Raw genomic sequence first — 20,686 nt, forward strand, 5'->3', positions numbered from 1 at the left:
GAGTTTTGATCAGGAATGGATGCTGTATTTTGTCAAATGCTTTCTCTGCATCTAATGAGAGGATCATATGGTTCTTGGTTTTTCTCTTGCTGATATGATGAATCACATTGATTGTTTTACGAGTGTTGAACCAGCCTTGTGTCCCGGGGATAAATGCTACTTGGTCATGGTGAATAATTTTCTTAATGTACTGTGGATCTTATTGGCTAGTATCTTGTTGAGAATTTTTGCATCCATGTTCATCAGGGATATTGGTCTGTAATTCTCCTTTTTGGTGGGGTCTTTGTCTGGTTTTGGAATTAAGGTGATGCTGGCCTCACAGAACGAATTTGGAAGGACTCCATCTCTTTCTATCTTTCCAAACAGCTTTAGGAGAATAGGTATGGTTTCTTCTTTAAACGTTTGATAGAATTCCCCTGGGAAGCCATCTGGCCCTGGACTCTTGTGTCTTGGGAGGTTTTTGATGACTGCTTCAATTTCTTCCCTGGTTATTGGCCTGTTCAGGTTTTCTATTTCTTCCTGTTCCAGTTTTGGTAGTTAGTGGCTTTCCAGGAATGCGTCCATTTCTTCTAGATTGCCTAATTTATTGGCGTATAGCTGTTCATCATATGTTTTTAAAATCATTTGTATTTCCTTGGTGTTGGTAGTGATCTCTCCTTTCTCATTCATGATTTTATTAATTTGAGTCTTCTCTCTCTTCTTTTTAATAAGGCTGGCTAATGGTTTATCTATCTTATTAATTCTTTCAAAGAACCAACTCCTGGTTCCTTTGATCTGTTCCACAGTTCTTCTGGTCTCGATTTCGTTGAGTTCTGCTCGAATCTTTATTAACTCTCTTCTTCTGCTGGGTGTAGGATCCATCTGCTGTTTTTTCTCTAGCTCCTTTAGGTGTAAGGTTAGCTTTTGTATTTGAGTTCTTTCCAGTTTTTGAATGGATGCTGTATTGCGATGTATTTCCCCCTCAGGACTGCTTTTGCTGCATCCCAAAGATTTTGAATGGTTGTATCTTCATTCTCATTAGTTTCCATGAATCTTTTTAATTCTTCCTTAATTTCCTGGTTGACCCTTTCATCTTTTAGCACGATGGTCCTTAACCTCTACGTGTTTGAGGTCCTTCCAAACTTCTTGTTGTGATTTAGTTCTAATTTCAAGGCATTACGATCTGAGAATATGCAGGGGACGATCCCAATATTTTGGTATAAGTTCAGACCTGATTTGTGACCCAATATGTGGTCTATTCTGGAGAAAGTTCCATGTGCACTTGAGAAGAATGTGTATTCAGTTGAGTTTGGATGTAAAGTTCTGTAGATATCTGTGAAATCCATCTGGTCCAGTGTATCATTTAAAGCTCTCATTTCTTTGGAGATGTTGTGCTTAGAAGACCTATCGAGGGTAGAAAGAGCTAGATTGAAGTCACCAAGTATAAGTGTATTATTATCTAAGTATTTCTTCACTTTGGTTATTAATTGATTTATATATTTGGCAGCTTCCACATTCGGGGCATATATATTGAGGATTGTTAAGTCCTCTTGTTGGATAGATCCTTTAAGTATGATATAGTGTCCCTCTTCATCTCTCAATACAGTCTTCGGGGTAAATTTTAGTTTATCTGACATAAGGATGGCTACCCATGCTCTCTTTTGAGGACCATTTGAATGGTACATGGTTCTCCAACCTTTTATTTTCAGGCTGTAGGTGTCCCTCTCTCTAAAATGAGTCTCTTGTAGACAGCAAATAGATGGGTCTTGCTTTTTTATCCAGTCTGAAACCCTGCGCCTTTTGATGGGGTCATTAAGCCCGTTCACGTTCAGAGTTACTCTTGAGAGATATGAGTTTAGTGTCATCATGATATCTATTCAGTCCTTGTTTTTGTGGATTGTTCCACTGAACTTCTTCTTAAAGGGGAATTTTAAGAGTCCCCCTTAAAATTTCTTGCAGAGCTGGTTTGGAGGTCATGTATTCTTTCAGTTCCTGCCTGTCTTGGAAGCTCTTTATCTCTCCTTCCATTTTGAATGAGAGCCTTGCTGAATAAAGTATTCTTGGTTGCATGTTCTTCTCCTTTAGGACCCTGAATATATCCTGCCAGCCCTTTCTGGCCTGCCAGGTCTCTGTGGAGAGGTCTGCTGTTACCCTAATACTCCTCCCCATAAAAGTCAGGGATTTCTTGTCTCTTGCTGCTTTAAGGATCTTCTCTTTATCTTTGGAATTTGCAAGCTTAACTATTAAATGTCGAGGTGTTGAACGGTTTTTATTGATTTTAGGGGGGGGATCTCTCTATTTCCTGGATCTGAATGCCTGTTTCCCTTCCCAGATTAGGAAAGTTTTCAGCTAGGATTTGTTCAAATACATATTCTGGCCCTCTGGCCCTTTCGGCGCCCTCGGGAACACCAATTAAATATAAGTTTTTCTTCCTCAGGCTGTCGCTTATTTCCCTTATTCTATCTTCATGGTCTTTTAATTGTTTGTCTCTTTTTTCCTCAGTTTCCCTCTTTGCCATCAACTTGTCTTCTATGTCACTCACTCCTTCTTCCACCTCATTAACCCTCATCGTTAGGACTTCTAGTTTAGATTGCATCTCATTCAAGTGATTTTTAATTTCTGCCTAAATGGATCTAAATTCTGCAGTCATGAAGTCTCTTGAGTCTTTTATGCTTTTTTCTAGAGCCACCAGTAGCTGTATAATAGAGCTTCTAATTGGCTTTCTGACATTGAATTGTAATCCAGATTTTGTAACTCTGTGGGAGAGAGGACTGTTTCTGATTCTTTCTTTTGAGGTGAGGTTTTCCTTCTAGTCATTTTGCTCAGTGCAGAGTGGCCAAAAATAAGTTGTATTGGGAAAAGGAGAAAAAGAGAGAGAGAAAAAAGGAAAGAAAAGAGAAAAAGAAAAAAGAACAAAGGAAGGAAAAAAGGAAAAAAGAGAAGAAAAAGAGAAAGAAAAGGAAAGAAAGGAAAAAAGGGCGTGGGGGAAGCAAACAAATCAAAAAGAAAAAAAAAAAACAAACCAAGGGGGAGTATCTTCTGACTCTGTATACTTTAAGCCCTTTGACTTCTCCTGGAACTTGTCCGTCCAGCTGGTCTTCTGGGGGAGGGGCCTGTTGTGCTGATTTTCAGGTGTTAGCACTTGGGGGAGCTGCTCTGCCCCCTCCTGGTGCAGGGCTCAGTGGGGGGTGTTTACCCCGTGAGGCCCCAGGAGGAACAACCGCAGTGGCGGGGCCAGCTCTGCAGCCCTGGAGTCAGCCCCCGCAGTAGCTCCGGAGCTCTCCGTCTGCAGGGCCTGGAGGCTCCGGGGCAGGGCCGCTGATGTGCTCTGCTGGGGCTGGAGCGTCCTCGCTGTCCTGGGCCCTCCCGGCCTCTGCCTGTCCCGGGGGAGGCCGGATCCTGGGCTGTGTCCCGGCGCCCTGTGCTCCGGAGCCTGCGCTGTTGGATTCGCGCTCCCGCCCCGCAGCCCCCTCCGCGGAGCCGCCCCCGAGCCCCCCGAGCTGCTCCGGGTCCCCCGTGCGCGCTGCAGCCCTTAGGGAGCTCGGCGCATCTCCCGGGGCGCAGGTGCCTGTTAGTGTCCCCGGAGCCCGAGGGCATCCCCGCCCTCCTGGGTCCTGCTCCAACTCCCCGCGAGCCCCTTTCCCCCGGGAAGGTCGGTGCAGCTCCTGCTCCTCCGGGACGGGGCTCTCCTGTCCTGGGGACACTCGCCCCAGCCTCAGCCCGGCTCCTCGCGGGCCCCTCCCCCTTGGAGGTCTTTGTTTCTTTATTTCTTTTTCCCCGTCTTCCTACCTGGATAGAAGCGCGAACTCTTCTCACTGTAGCATTGCAGCTGGTCTCTCTTTAAATCTCAGGCTGAATTCGCAGATTTTCAGGATGATTTGAAGGTTATCTAGGTAATTTGGTGGGGACAAGTGATTTGGGGACCCTACTCTTACGCCATCCTGCCCCTCCTCTCAATTTAATTAAATTTACCATTTTTTCTGTGTTGGTATTTAACTTCTTAAATACCAAACTACTTCACTTTACTATAAGATCAAGGAAACAAGCTCACTTGCTTGCCTGGTTAGTTAGCTAACTTCTGTATCTGCTGAATTTAGAAGAGTTCTTATGATATGGAATTAGATATTATTTTATCTCTTAATTTACAATCTTTTTTATTATAGCACTCATTCATACAAACTACTTAAACTTAATTTAAGTATGGGAAGAGGGCTTTCTGATATGGAGATTCCAACCCCATATTTTGGAAGAATGACAAAAAGGTTTTTAACATGTTTAATGATGCCAAATAAAGTCAATTATGATACCAAAATAAAAAATATTCAGGGGCACCAGGGTTACTCAGTGGTTGAGTGTCTGCCTTTGGTTCAGGTCGTAATCCCAGGGTTTTGGGATTGAGTCCTGCATCAGGCTCCCCTCCTGCCCTGCCCTGCCCCGAGGGAGCCTGCTTCTCCCTGTGCCAATGTCTCTGCTTCTCTCTGTGTCTCTCATGAATACAGAAATACAAGCTTAAAAAAAAATTAGTTCAAGAAATATTTATTTGTCACATTAACATTCCAGGAAATACGTAGAGACTTATGGAGGATAATGTACCAATAGGAAGACATAGTATCAGAACTCAATTTAATTAGAGAAGTCAAAATTAATGCATGATAACTCTTATCCAAAGTACAGCTTAGCAGGCAGATTTGGAGTCATACAAAATGGGAAACCCTGTCATTACCCTATCATTGCTGACCCAAGCAAACTGGTAACTCTATATTGCTTAATGACATCAGTGTAAAGTAATATGAGTGAAAGGGGACTTATTCCTGTGAATACCCCCCAAAAAAGAAAAAAAAAAAAGCATTTTTGGTTGTTGTTGGTCTTGATTTAGAAAAATATGCAGAAATACTAGAGGTAAAAGTTATTACAGGTACACAAACTGGTACAAGAAAAGGCATTTTAGAGGCAAAAATATAGATTTCTATAAGCAATGAAGGGTTTATTTAATACATAAAGATGGATATTCTTTTAAGACTGATATTATCCTCTTTTTAAGTTTGATGAAATAGACTTGAGAAATTAAATCTCATGCACAAGTTTACACAGATATTAGATTGCAACACTGTATTCTATTCCCTGTTGAAAATCTGTTTGGTAATAAAATAGGTTGTATGAGAACACAATACAGGTTGTAATGAATCTGAATGCTAACTTAATAAAAGAAGACATAATTTTTAGTGGAAGGGAATAAAGGGGAAAGGAGAAAAAATGAGTGCGAAATATCAGAAAGGGAGACAGAACATGAGAGACTCCTAAATCTGGGAAACGAACAAGGGGTGGTGGAAAGGGAGGTGGGCAGGGGGTGGGGGTGACTGGGTGATGGGCACTGAGGGGGGCACTTGATGGGATGAGCACTGGGTGTTATGCTATATGTTGGCAAATTGAACACCAATAAATAAAAAAGAAGACGTGATTTTATAGACACTATTAATTCATTTAAAATATAATTAGAAAAATGCTATGTCTTTTCAATAACAAGATATTTATAACATATTGCAGTAAGCCACAATGACATAAGATAATTGTATTGGAGGTAAATCTTAATGTAAAAGGGTGATATTCTCATTAGACATGGTTGATCTTGTGGGATTTGTTACTTCACTTTTCTTTGGAAAAAATATGTTCAATCAGTGAAAGCTACAGATGCTAGTGTTGACAAGCAACAATTATGGATAAGTCAGAGTAAGAAACTCTCCTCTGTTAGTAGCCTACCATATGCCTCATCTAACACTATATGAACTAGATAAAAATTAGGACAAAGTAATTTCTCAAAGTGACTAAGACACTTTGGTTAATGTCTTTGGTGTCAGTAACAGAATAACAAACATACATGGAAAAGTGCATTAAATAATGACACAATAAGGTAATTGATCTTGAAATAATGCATGAATTGACTTAAAATGTTGCCTTTTGTTCAAAGGCTTAATAATCATTAAATATATTATGTATTCCTTAAAGCTGTTTTTAAACTGTGTAGTATGAACCATTTAATTGAATATACACAAAAAGTAAAAAATAGTTTCTAAGCTATTAAGAATTTTTTCTTTTAAAAAACTAGATTATATCGGTGTGCCTGGGTGGCTAAGTTGGCTAAGCATCTGCCTCTTGATCTCAGCTCAGGTCAACATGGAACCCACTTAAAAAACAAAACAAAACAAAAACCTGTATTATATCAAAATTATCCAATGTATCACTAAAAAGGGGGAATATTCTCAATTTTAATTCCTCTACTTACCTAAACTTTCCCTCTTCCATATCATTAGCACTGTGATAAATTGTTAAAAGGGTACTTGAGTTATCACAATCTGCAGTTATTTTCTTCTCATAACTCTATGATATGCAAACCCATTGTCCTGCTCCCACATTGGTTTGCTACACTGAAAAATCATAGCCACTTTATCTGACCCAATGGGAAATTTTCAAGACCATATTGACCATATCTAAAATGTGGTCATTTTTGTATGCTTATATGAGATGCTTTGACTCTGTTCTCTTATATTAAATATTTATTCCAATCTCCTGATTTTTTTTAACTTTTATAATTTAAAACTAATAGTGTAGCAGCACTGTAACTTTGAGATTCCCATATGTCTGGCAACCTAGATTTTAAATACTTAAATTTAAAATGTTCTTTGCTTCTCTGTTTTTACATTTCCTGTTACTTTTTGTCCAGTGTTTCTCCTAGACATTCTTTTGCAGCTCAGTTTCATGAATGTAATCTTACTATTACTCTGGAATATTTTGTACACATTTTCTAAAGGTTTTCTCCACTGCAGCCAGTCCCCTGGTTCGTGCCTGTTCGTTAAGAGTTTATTTTTGTTTCTGGCATATCTTGTTAAGATGTACGTAACTGTAAAATTAAATGATGTAAAATGTGTATGCCAAGTCTGTTGGGTGGGAGGGCCATTAAGTGCTTCCTTAGAGGGAAATGCTCGCACAAAGGCTGGAAGGGTGAGTAGCTGGCCTCCCAAATTTGGATAAGGCCCCCTGTTGAGAGAGAAACCTGCTTCTGTTAAGGAATCGGACTTGCACCTGCCAGGGGGCCAGGCAGGAAGCACACTTGAGCAAAGCTGGCAGGTGGGACTAGGAGGGACTGCTATTAGGCAACCAGTAGCCACCACTGGCTACAGCTGAACGCTATGCAAAAATACCTAGTGGTCACAAGATGTTCTGATTTTTCCACTGAGGTTAAGTGGTTTGGTTTGTTGTTGAGTTTTTGTTGTTGTTGTTGTTGTTGTTGTTGTTGAGTTTTTTTTAACATGAAAATCACCCGAAGCTTAAATGTGGCAACTAATTAAAAAGCTATTTTCAACGTTGTGCAGCCCCAAATGAAACCCCTCTGTGGACAGCCAGTAACTTCTTGCAAGATACATCCACGAAGGCAAGGGAAACAAAAGCAAAAATGAACTATTGGGACTTCATCAAGATAAGAAGCTTTTGCACAGCAAAGGATACCGTCAACAAAACTCAAAGACAACCTACAGAATGGGAGAAGATATTTGCAAATGACAAATCAGATAAAGGGCTAGTATCCAAGATCTATAAAGAACTTATTAAACTCAACACCAAAGAAACAAACAATCCAATCATGAAATGGGCAAAAGACATGAAGAGAAATCTCACCGATGAAGATATAGACATGGCCAACATGCACATGAGAAAATGCTCTGCATCACTTGCCATCAGGGAAATACAAATCAAAACCACAATGAGATACCACCTCACACCAGTGAGAATGGGGCAAATTAACAAGGCAGGAAACCACAAATGTTGGAGAGGATGTGGAGAAAAGGGAACCCTCTTACACTGTTGGTGGGAATGTGAACTGGTGCAGCCACTCTGAAAAACTGTGTGGAGGTTCCTCAACGAGTTAAAAATAGACCTGCCCTATGACCCAGCAATTGCACTGTTGGGGATTTACCCCAAAGATACAGATGCAATGAAACGCCAGGATACCTGCACCCCGATGTTTCTAGCAGCTATGTCCACAATAGCCAAACTGTGGAAGGGGCCTCGGTGTCCATCGAAAGATGAATGGATAAAGAAGATGTGGTTTATGTATACAATGGAATATTACTCAGCCATTAGGAACGACAAATTCCCACCATTTGCTTCGATGTGGATGGAACTAGAGGGTATTATGCTGAGTGAAATGAATCAATCAGAGAAGGACAAACATTATATGGTCTCATTCATTTGGGGAATATAAAAAATAGTGAAAGGGAATAAAGGGGAAAGGAGAAAAAATGAGTGGGAAATATCAGAAAGGGAGACAGAACTTGAGAGACTCCTAACTCTGGGAAACAAACTAGGGGTGGTGGAAAGGGAGGTGGGCAGTGGGTGGGGGTGACTGGGTGACGGGCACTGAGGGGGGCACTTGAGGGGATGAGCACTGGGTGTTATTCTATATGTTGGCAAATTGAACACCAATAAAAAATAAATTTATATATATAAAAAAAAGAAAGCCACGGGCATAAGCAAGGGCAGGAAGTAAAGGAACCTCACAGTAAACAAGCAAACCACCAGCTGTTTAAAAAAACAAACAAATAAATAAAAAGGAGATGATGAAAAGAATGAGACAGAAGCCATATTTGAACGGTTAAGTATGGAACTGTTTAAGGAATGATAAATATCATGGCCAACAAATTCAAGAATCTTGAATATTAAAAAAGGTAAACACAAAGTAATTCACATCTAGATATATCAAAGCAAAATACTGAAAATCAAATACACAAGCAAACTTATAAGCAGCCGGAGTTATAAGACACAGTAATTTCAAAGTGACAATAGAAATATTGATGGAAAAAAAAAGAAATATTGATGGTTTTTCTTTACAGAAAATCTTAGGAGTGTAGACACTGGAATGATGTATTTAAAGTACTGAAAATGACAACAACAGCAACAACAACCATGTCTGCACATTACCAACCTAGAATTCTGTACCTATCTAAATAGCTCTCAAAAGTAAAAGTAAGTGAATATATTAGTAAAGACCCCTAAGGTCAGGAAGAAGTCCTATCTTCAGCAACCAGTCAAGAAGAAATATAAGGCATCAAGATTGGCAAGGAAGAAGTCAAATGTGCACTATTAATTATCAAAGAAGAGTCAAATATATTCAGATTATGTTGCTGACAAATTAATAGACAATTAAATGCAGTTGTATATCATGTATATTTATTAATGACTATTGCTAGATGTCAGTTCTCCTCGCATTGTTATACTGAGTCAACACAATCTCAGCTTAAAACGGCTTCATTTTTGTGAAAATTTATAAAATGATTCTAAATTTATATATAAATAAAATTGATCTAGAAGAGCCTAGACAATCTGGAGGAAAATTCAAGTTGGAAAATTTATTCTACCAGATTTCAAAACTTACTATTACACTCTATTAAAGTGGTGTCATTTTGTCATCAATACAAAATAGATCACTGGAACCAAAGAGGTTGTTCAGAAATAGATTTACATGTATATATATATGAATTTTGTTTTTTTTAACAGACAAGGAAAAAAAAACAGTCATTTAAAAAAATATGATGATGGAGTGATCCAATAACCTTAGGGAAAAATAAAATAAACCTTTTGTTTCTTTTTTTTTTTTTAAAGTTTTTTTTTTAATATTTTATTTATTCATTTATGAGAGACACAGAGAGAGAGAGAGAGGCAGAGACACAGGCAGAGGGAGAGGCAGGCTCCATGCGGGGAGCCCGATGTGGGATTCGATCCCGGGTCTCCAGGATGGTGCCCTGGGCCAAAGGCAGGCACCAAACCACTGCGCCACCCAGGGATCCCCACCTTTTGTTTCTATATCATTAAAGAAAGCCATGTCTATAATGATTATTAAATCTGAATATGTATTTGCAAAATGTTTTTACTGATAAAGTATTAATTAAGGAGCTACCCACATGTTCTTGAGCATAATACAATTTTCAAGTTTGAAAATATGTTTTCATTATTCAGTGGTCTATTAAAATATTAGAAGAATCCAGCAAAGACATTCTATTTCTCCCCGAAGGAAACATGGAAACCACAGAGTGTTTTTTTTAGCTCAGTTTCAAAATAAACATGTTTCTTATAAACATAGAATGATGAAAGTAGAACAGTATATAGTCACGCAAATCTTGTTGGAAGAAATTATCAAGAGGACATGACTTCCGTCCAGTTGACTCATGCATTGGACATGGTCAATCAAAGTCTACTTACTGTTCTCCCCCTTCCTAGGAACATGAAATCCACCCTTCATTCCATAAGTGAGCCGTTTCATGAATGCAGCTTTGAGAGAGCAATGTGTAATTGAAACCGCCTGGTCTGGATATGTGACTGAACCCCATTAAGGTCTCTACATAAGATCTCAAGATTCTATCAGGAAGGCTCAGAGATCTTCTTGTCTTGTGGCCACAGAGAACACATCTCTTAAGTAAATTCCCTTTCTTATTAAAACTGCCATGTCACATTCTGGAATGGATTCTTTCGTCAGTTTCTTCTTGCCCTCAGCATAAAGGGGCTACTTTTGAATTTCATCCAAACTCCCCAGGCTGTGAACCAACAGATCTGTCCCCTCCAAAAATCAAAATAATTTTTGAGATGTTTCTGTTCTTAGCTTATTTATAAAAGGAGTTGTGAGATTTCAGAAATATATATTTATAAAATGCAACTTATTTCACATGCTTATAATAACAAGTGGAAAATATCTTTGGCTACACTTTGGTGTTTCAGATAAGTTTTTCTTATTAGGTATTTACAAGAATTAAATTATATGTTGAGTTTCACTTTAGCAATTCTTATTGTTACATTGGGTAAAATATATTGGGGGGAAAAGAGTGATTACCTTAAACAATCTTTAAAATCACATCAAATAGATAACTTTGCGTATTGTTGATAATAATGGTGTCCTGCATTTTCATATCTAATTCAAATGCTTACATATTTTCTAAATCATTTCAATAGTTCAATTTGCGATATCCTGCTATAATGTGTGGGGGGGTAGATCTTTTTAATATATGGACATACAGCTATAATTTTATCTATGAGCGTTCATTTAGTTGCAACTCAAGTTTTGGTATGTATGTATCCCTTTTCATCTCAAAGTATATTCTAATTTTTTCTTATGATTTCCTCATCAACCATTGGTTATTTAGAAATGTGTTATGTAATAATCACATAGTTTTGAATTTTTGTTTTTATTTGCTGTGCATTTTTAACTCCATAGTCTTGTGGTGTGAGAATATACATCGTATTGTCCTTTAAATTAATTGAAATTTTAAATTAATTGAAACTTGTTTCATGGACTAGGATTTGGTCTATTCTGTACTATGCTCCATGTATACTTGAGACCAATCTCTATTCAATATTTTTTATTGATGTCTCTTCTACTTTGTAGTTTATAGTTATAATTTAAAGGCTTGTTAGGTCTTCTATTTCTTTGTTGATCTTGTCTATTGTCCAATTACCAATTTAAAATTGGATGATGAAATCAACTATTATTGGGTCATCCATCTCCCTCAATTTTGCCATGTATTTTGTATATCCCTCAATCTTCATATATTTAGAGGCTTTGGTTTTATGTGCATATATTTTTGTAATTGTTAATCTTCCTGATGGGTTGCCTTGACATTTTTTTGACATTTAAGTATTTTTTTTTTATTTTCCATTTTTTCAAGTTTTTATTTAAATATTTATCAGTTAACATGTAGTGTAATGTTAGTTTCAGGAGTAGAATTTACTGTTTTCATCTCTTCTGCACAACTGTACAACATCCAGTACTCATCACAAGTGCCCTCCTTAATAACCATCACCCATTTAGCTCATTCTCCTGCCCACCTCCCTTCAGTAACCCAGTTTTCCTCTATAATTAAAAGTCTCTTATGATTTTCCTCCCTATTTCATTTTTTTCCCTTTCCCCTATATTCATCTGTTTTGTTTCTTAAATTCCACATACAAGGGAAATCACATGGTATTTGTCTTTCTCTGACTTATTTGCTTAGCATAATATACTTTAGCTCCATCCACATAGTTGCAAATGGCAAGATTTCATTCTTTGTGATGGCTGAAAAATATCCCTATACATATATACATATATACATATACATATATATACATATAGTAGTATATACATATATTCTTCTTTTTAAAAACAATGTATTTATTTATTTGAGAGTGAGAGAGAAAGAGAGAGAGAGATTGAGGGAAAGAGTGAGTGGGGGGAGGAGCAGAGGGAGAGAGAAGCAGAGAAGCAGACTCCCTGCCAAGCCCAGATCCTGATGCAGGGCTTGCTCCCAGGATCCTGAGATCATGAACTGAATGGAAACCAATAGTCAGAGGCTTAACTGCCTGAGACACATAGGTGCCCCTAATACCACCTCTTCTTTATCCATTCATCAGTCTATGGACATTTGGACTCTTTCCATAGTTTGGCTATTGTTGATAATGCTGCTATAAACATTGGGGTGCTTATATCCCTTTGAATCTGTATTTTTGTATTCTTTGGGTAAGTACCCACTAGTGTGATTTCTAGAATGTAGGGTAGTTCTATTTTAACTTTTGGAGGGAACTCCATATTGTTTCCCAGAGTTTTGCCTTCTGTTTTGAAAGATAATTTTGCTGAATATTGTACTCTGTACCAACAGTTTTCCTTCTCTGTGCACTATGAATGTTATGCTACAATCTTTGGCCTCTATCATTTCTAGTGATAAATCAGGTATTACTTTCATCAAAGTTTTCTTATATGTAATGAAGGTATTTCTCTTTCTGCTTTAAGATTTCCTTTTGTCTTTGTCTTTTAACATTTAAAAAATGTTATTTAGACCCTAGGGGAGCTTTTTTTTTAGTTGTCTCTTTCCCTGGTTCTCTCTCTGACTGACACTCTAGCTTTAAAAGTAGAGAATTATGCTGGAACATCAGCCTCTGGTTTTCTTAGGTAGTCTTACCCAACATGCACCCTCTACCTTGTAAACAGTCTAAAACAAAGGCAGCGAAGATTCACTATTCTCTGCCCAAGGCAGAGCTTTTGTCTTATGATCAGGTGCTCTGTGGAGGAGGCAAACTTTCAGCTACTCTTGCCTGGATTAGAGTTTTTGAAACATGAGGCTGATGGCAATGAGAAATGCTGGTGGCCTGCCTCTACAGGAGAGTCATCAGCTTTGGACTAGTAGCTGGAAGAAAAGAAAGTCCTGTCTTCTTGGACACCACTGCCCAGAGTTGGTTATGCTGAAATGGTGGAGTGAAAAGCCCACCACGACTCAAATGCATAGACCATCACTGTTCTTAATAAGATTTAATACATTTTCTTGATTAAATATTTCTTCCTTTGCTATATCACCTTCAGATAGTTTCCAGATACTTTCTTCTTTTTTATAAGTTTTTATTTCAATTTGTTAGTTAAAATATAGTGTAATATTAGTTTTAAGTGTACAATATGTGATTTAATACTTTCTTACAACACTTGGTGCTCATCAGAGCAAGTGTACTCCTAATCCCCATCACCTATTCCACCCATCACCCCACCCACCTCCCTTCTGGTAACCATCAATTTGTTCTCTATAGTTGAGAGTCTTTTTCCTCTTTTTCTCCTTTGCTCATTTTTTTTGTTTCTTAAATTCCACATATGAGTGAAATCCTATGGTGTTTGTCTTTCTCTGACTTATTTTGATTTGTTTAACCTAATACTCTTTAACTCCATCTATGCCATTGTTAAGTAGTAAGATTTCATCCTTACTCCCAGATACTTTAAATAGCTCGTCTTACATACTTTTTAATAATTATGATTATGTTACTTGAGAGACACTCCACATAATTACTCATACTGCTGGTAAGGAATTTGTCCTAAAATTTCTTATTTTAGTTATCTTGAAAGACTTCTGATACTGGAAAAAAACATGATACCTGATCAAGAATATATCCAAATGTGTTTAAGCAATAGAGATTATTTAATATATTTCCTTAAGGAGCAGCCCGGGTGGCTCAGTGGTTTAGCACTGCCTTCAGCCCTGGGCTTGATCCTAGGAACCTGGGATCAAGTCCCACGTCAGGCTCCCTGCATGGAGCCCGCTTCTCCCTCTGCCTATGTCTCTGCCTCTGTGTGTGTGTGTGTCATGAATAAATAAATAAAATCTTAAATATATATATAGTCTCTTAAAAACAAGCCAAATATTTTAAATGGTATAATTTCTAATTGAATAATGATAAAGTTGTATTTTATTGCTGTATTAGAATTCTATTGCCACTGTAACAAATTACCACAAACTTTGTGGCTTAAAATAACACAAATGTATTACCTTATTATCAGGATCTCAGCTAAATTGGAAGAGAGCTGAGCTGCCAGGTGTTGGAGTAGCTGATTCAAGCAACAAGCCAAGAAGGAAAGAGATAAGTCTTTAATCTTTTATTATGATGATGTAAGAGGCTGCAACTTGGGAAAATATGGATCCCCTGTCTTTTTCCCTGTGGAGTTTTGCACCTGTCTAGAGTCAGAAGAATTGATGCAGATGTGGGTGTCATCTCACTATTGAGGAACTCTCTAGAAAAGGGTTCAGCAGTTTTATGGGCCCTGGAATCTGTCCCTTGAGAGAGAGGACTAGGAATGCAAAAGTACCGAGTACTGCGTTACAGTGAGAGAAAAGATCTTCAAGATTTCTCCCTCCTCCCCCCACATAAGAAGTTCCTGAAGAGGATCTTTACTGAAGGTCTCAATTAAAGACACCTGAGAATGAAGGCATTTAAACTAGGAACATATATGTAGAAGAGCATAACCAGCCAAGATTACTTGAGTCCTTAACTGCATTTCCCTTCAGACACTGAAATGCACTGGCTGTGCCCAGTGTTTGTTGTAGGAAGGCCACTTTCTTCATGAAACCTGCCCAGTAAAACTTTTGTAACTGCCTGTAATCAGTCCTGAAAAATTATACGTAGACTTTTAGTCAAGTGCCAGACTCTTCAGTTATGTTTCTGTACATCTGAAGTACAAAGTTGATTTTACTGTCCTAAGATCAAAAATTCAGCTGACTTGTGTTCCTTTTGAAAAGCTTTTGGAGATAATCTGTTTGTCTTTCAAGCCTCTGGAGACCACTTGCATTCCCAGACTCCCTCCCTCCATTTTTTTTTTTTTTTAAGATTTTATTTATTGATTCATGAGAGACACAGAGAGAGAAAGAGAGGCAGAGACACAGGCAGAGGGGGAAGCAGGCTCCATGCAGGGAGACCGATGTGGGACTCGATCCCAGGTCTCCAGGATCAGGCCCTGGGCTGACGGCGGCGCTAAACTGCTGGGCCACCAGGACTGCCCCCTCCCTCCATTTTCAAAGCCAGCAAGAGTGGATCAAATCTTTTCACATTGTGTCACTCTGCTCTTGCTTCCATCATCATATATCTTCTGATTCTGACTCTTCTACTTCCCTTTTCTACTTTGAGGACATTTGTAATTACAATCAGACCACCTGGATCATCCTAATCTGCCCATTTTAAAGTCAACTGATTAGCAAACTTAATTATGTTCACAACCTTAATTCTCTTTTACCATATTATTTTACATATTATATTACATATATTACATACATTACATTACATACATTATATTACATATATATTACATATATTACATAATATTTTACATATTATTTTACATACAGGAGCCTATAAAAGAGTGTGGAGATTTGGGGGCCATTATTCTGCCTATCATAGTTGCAGATCTCAAAACTGTTTAACTGGCCCCCATAATCTTTCAAAATAACAAACATAGCCAAATTACTAATTTAAATCATCACTTACATGAGGTTTCTATTCTCTTTACTCATGTCTCACATAAATATCCAAATTAAATATCTGTCTTACAAGTGATTATGTGATATTGTCTCAATGGCCTTTCTCCATCTTTCTCTCCTACTGCTAAATTTTACCTCTTTGTGAACAGATCTTTAGACTTTCTTTATGGTTACTTCTATTCTCAAAAAGCTCAATCTCTAATTCCACCTCAACATGGTTGTTGGTTTATTTAACGGACCAGTATGTGGTCTCTGTGAATGAAAACACATTCTGCTGTCATTTGTAGCTTTCTGCAAATGTCATTATATAAAATTGGTTGAGAGCCTTTTTCAGAGTTTTTTTTATCCTTACCGATGATCTTGCCTACTCATTCCATCAACTGCAGATATAAGTGTTAAAATTCCCAACTATAAGTTTGAATTTATCTATATTGTGGCTCAGTTATTTCTTTTTTGCTTCATGTACTTTGAAGCTATTTTGCTAAATGTATAAATATTAAGCTTTATTATGTATTTTTGGTGAAATGATTACTTTGTCATTATATTTCTTTTTGATTGACATATAGTTGACACACAATGTTACATTAGTTACAAGTGTACAACATAGTGATTTGACAAGTCTATATATTATGCAGTGCTCACTACAAGTGTAGCTGCCATCTGTCACCAAATAATGCTATGACAATACCACTGACTATATTTTCTATGCTGTGCTTTTTATCCCTATGACTTATTCATTCCATGATGTAATGTCTCTTTTATCTCTGATAATAGTTCCTTGTATTGTCTGTTATTACTAATATGAATAGAGCTGCTCATGTGTTCTTTTGAATAGTTTTTGAAGTTGTTTTTTTGAAAAGTCTACCTTTTTCATCTTAAATTTTATATATCAATGTGTTTCTTTTTTTAAAAAATTTTTAAATTTTTTATTTATTTATGATAGTCACAGAGAGAGAGAGAGAGAGAGAGAGAGGCAGAGACACAGGCAGAGGGAGAAGCAGGCTCCATGCACCGGGAGCCCGACGTGGGATTCAATCCCGGGTCTCCAGGATCGCACCCTGGGCCAAAGGCAGGCGCTAAACTGCTGCGCCACCCAGGGTTCCCTATCAATGTGTTTCTATTTAAGCTGTGTTCCTATGAGATGGCACATAATTGAGTCTGCAATCTATGCAATCATTTAATTGGCATGTTGAGATAAAATATATTAAATGCAATTCCTCATGATTATATTAAATTATAACATTTTGTTTGAAGTTAATACACTATGTTTTCTCCTCCAAGTTTTCCATCTATGTTTTGATTCATTGACAATTTTTTATTCAATATCTAATATTGATTTATTAAGTAATATTACTTTAAGTAATATTATACCATGTTACATAAAACGTAATAAACTTACCACAGTATGATCTCCCTCTCCCATGATTTGTACTATCCTCCCATACATCTGACAGGGCAAATGTGTACCCTTAAGAACAAAAACTGTCTAAATAACTTAAAATTCCCTTATGAAGTAGTAAATTATATATATGAAAATAATTGGTTAAATTTATTCATATCTGTTGTAATTTTTACCTCCTCAGAATTAATATCTATTACAAATAATTTATATTTGAAACATAATGAATCAAGAATATTGGTAATGTAGAATTTTTTTTTCATTAGCATATGCAGTTTCAAAAATTTGGGGAAAAATAACTCCACTTAAATAAAGGCGAGGGGATCCCTGGGTGGCTCAGCAGTTTAGTGCCTGCCTTGGCACGGGGCGCAATCCTGAAGACCGGGGATCGAGTCCCTTATCGGGCTCCTGGCATGGAGCCTGCTCCTCCCTCTGCCTGTGTCTCTACCTCTCTCTCTATCTTAAGTAAATAAATAAATCATAAATAAATAAATAAATAAATAAATAAATAAATGAGGAGTCATATGATTCTAAGTGGTTTAAACACATTGGGTGATGAAAATTTAAGAGTATACTATGGTTACTAATTGCCAGAAGTTTGGGACTGGGACATGTAACCTAAGAGGCCCTTGCTTCTAGGAACTATTGTACTTAAGGGCCAGATGGATTTACTTGATGCTTTCTGTAATTGTAAAATTAGCTTCATAAAGCTTCATAATGTCAACATTTTTTTTCTTCAAATCACTACATTTGATTTTGCTTAAGCATTTTCATAAGTCTGAATTTTTATTTCTTTCTATAATTTTTATTTTATCAGCTGTGTATCTACAGACACAATAACAAATCAGTAGAGCCTTTTGCATATTTTTCTAATTTTTTTCCTTCATAACAATAGTCTCTGAAGATATCCACGCGTCTTAATTGCAGAAAGAAAATTATAGTGTTTATAAAATAAAATAAAATGTTCAAAATAAAATTAATGTAGAAATAAGAATTAGGGGGGCTCTTGGGTGACTCAGTCGGTTAAGTGGCTGCCTTCAGCTCAGGTCATGATCCCAGAATCCTGGGATGGAGCCCTGCAGCCTGCATCAGCTCCCTGCTCAGTGGGGGGACTGCATCTCCTTCTTCCTCCATCCCTCCCCCTGCTTCTGCTCTCTTGCTCTCTATCTGCCAAATAGATAAATAAAATATTTTTTTAAAAAAGAAGTGACAGAAATTTGCACTCAGGACCACTTATTTGGACTCATGGCTATTTATTGTTTATACGAGTTAACTCTAGAAATATTGCATTTATCTGGATAGATCATACACATGGGCACAACAGGGTTTTAGCATTGCTGTTAATGCTCAGTTTATTAATCTGGTATATATTTTTATAGATTTTTAATAATAATTCATTAAGTTCCTGTTTTTTTATTTAATATGTGTTAAATATTTAATACATTTTTATTTTAAAATTATAGATTATAATTCCTTTGTCTAAAAATCTTAACATATTTAATGTGTGGTCACACAATTGCACAACTTTGATAATATAAGTTTTGAAATGAAAAAAGAGGACTAAGGTATTTTTAAAACCATTGTAAGTTATTATAATACAGTTACAATATACTGTTTCCCAATGATTGTAACCAGGAGTGAAGAAAAAAAAAAAAACTATGGAGATTTTATAAATTCTTCCAACTCAATTGGCAAGAAAGGAAATGTAACACTGTGGTAAGGTAGTTTTAAAGCATTTGCAGAATTAAATGGAGGAAAAATAAATCTTCCATAAAAACAATAGTTAGAGTTGAACTGAAATGAACATTTAACTAATTTAATTGGAAATGCACAGACTAATGAGTTTTCAGGGAATAGTCCCTAACAAAGAAAGACCATCTTAGTCAAATAGTGTGGGGCAAGATAATGAGATATATTATATTACTAAGAATATATGTCATGTGAGACAAGTTGGAATCAGGTCAGTCAAAGCTGTGGCACTTCTTTTGGTCTTCAGATAATGCTGAATGTTTAAGAGATGCTAAGAGAATAGAGACATGATAATTGATATCAGAATTCCATTTGTGGTATTCTTCAGCATATAAATTTGTATATATATTTACACTAACATATGAAAGGGTGTGTGTGCATGTGTGTGTTCCATGATCTGTAATATAAATTTAATAAATATCAGTATGTTAGTTGACTGCCTAGTTTTGCTAAATCCACATAACACATATAAATCTCTGTTAATCTAAATATTTTTGAAGTTTTGTTTCAAATTATTTTTATAAACCAATAGCTTTTTAATATAATTGCATGACATTTTATAAGAAGTAGAGCTGCATAAATTTACAAATTTGAGTTCTTGGACTATGCATATATTTTAATAACAGCATAGCATAGACTGAAATAGTTGAACTAAGTTTTATATTTGTCTGAAAAATCAGGACCAATATGATATTCTCTAGTTTGGGAGCAGTTTCACACAATAGGCACAACTGTAGGTCAGCAGTACGCTTCTGACTGGACAATCACAGTGCTTTAACGAATATTTCTCCATCCTGATGAATTACTCTTCTTTATTTTGGAAGTTTATTTCAGTCTAAGTAACTGAGATTGATGATGATCCTCTATCAGCCATCTGTTCTCACTTGCCATTACCACAGCATCCTAAATTACTTTGAATACTTTTCAGAACATTTTACAATGTTCATGTTTTAGCTTATTATTCCAGGATGCATACTATCTAAAATCATGTGGGGTTCAATGAAACATCACACACAAAAAAACCCAGTCACAACCACCATTTTTATTCTGCAAATATTACACATCAAATTTTTGGAAAATATTAAAACCGATTCTGTAATCAGAATTCATAATTCCTTACTCAAAAGGTGTAGAGAAATTAGGGGCACTATGATATGATCTTTGAGTAAGTATAACACAATCTATGTAAAAATATGGTTAATTATATGAATATTTATACATACATGTACTTGCAAGCATGCATGCATGTAATGAATTACCACAAACTTAGAGGCTATTTCCAGCTTCTAGAGGTTACCTGAACTCCTTGTCTATCTTTCATCTATCTTCAAAATCAGCAATGGCAGGTGGAGTCTTTCTCATGCTATCATATCTCTGTTTCTTTGCAAACAGAAAAGTTTTCTTACTTTTTAAAAACTTGTGATAAACCAAGCTCATGTGGAATGTCCATGAGAATATCCTATCTTTAGGTATTGGTATTTAAGATCAATCATATCTGCAAAGTCACTTTTGAGATGTAAGTTGACATATACAATCCTGAGAGTTATAATGTGAATATCTTTTGGGGTCACTACTTTGAGTAAACTGCCCATGGAATATGAGATCTATCTAACAGTAGGTCCCCAGGTGATTTGAAAGTGCAATCTGGCTAGAGAACCACTTTTTTTTTTTTCTTTTTGAGAATTAGTTTTATAAAGATTATTGCACGACTCAAAGTGACTAGTTGAGGACTAGATGGACAGAAGTTTGGTCAGGAGAG

General features: G+C 36.7%; 1 long non-coding RNA gene across 1 annotated transcript in view; it reads left to right on the forward strand.

Moving 5' to 3' along the window:
• LOC144304271 (uncharacterized) overlaps window positions 1-15,170 on the forward strand; it is a 56,550-nt gene extending 41,380 nt beyond the window's left edge. Inside the window, exon 3 of the long non-coding RNA XR_013371194.1 lies at window positions 14,309-15,170. This is a non-coding gene — a long non-coding RNA (uncharacterized LOC144304271). The remainder of the gene's footprint in view (window positions 1-14,308) is intronic.
• Window positions 15,171-20,686: the final 5,516 nt, after the last annotated feature.

This window comes from Canis aureus, chromosome 33, assembly GCF_053574225.1.
Source record: "Canis aureus isolate CA01 chromosome 33, VMU_Caureus_v.1.0, whole genome shotgun sequence".
In the NCBI taxonomy this organism is placed as follows: Eukaryota; Metazoa; Chordata; class Mammalia; order Carnivora; family Canidae; genus Canis; species Canis aureus.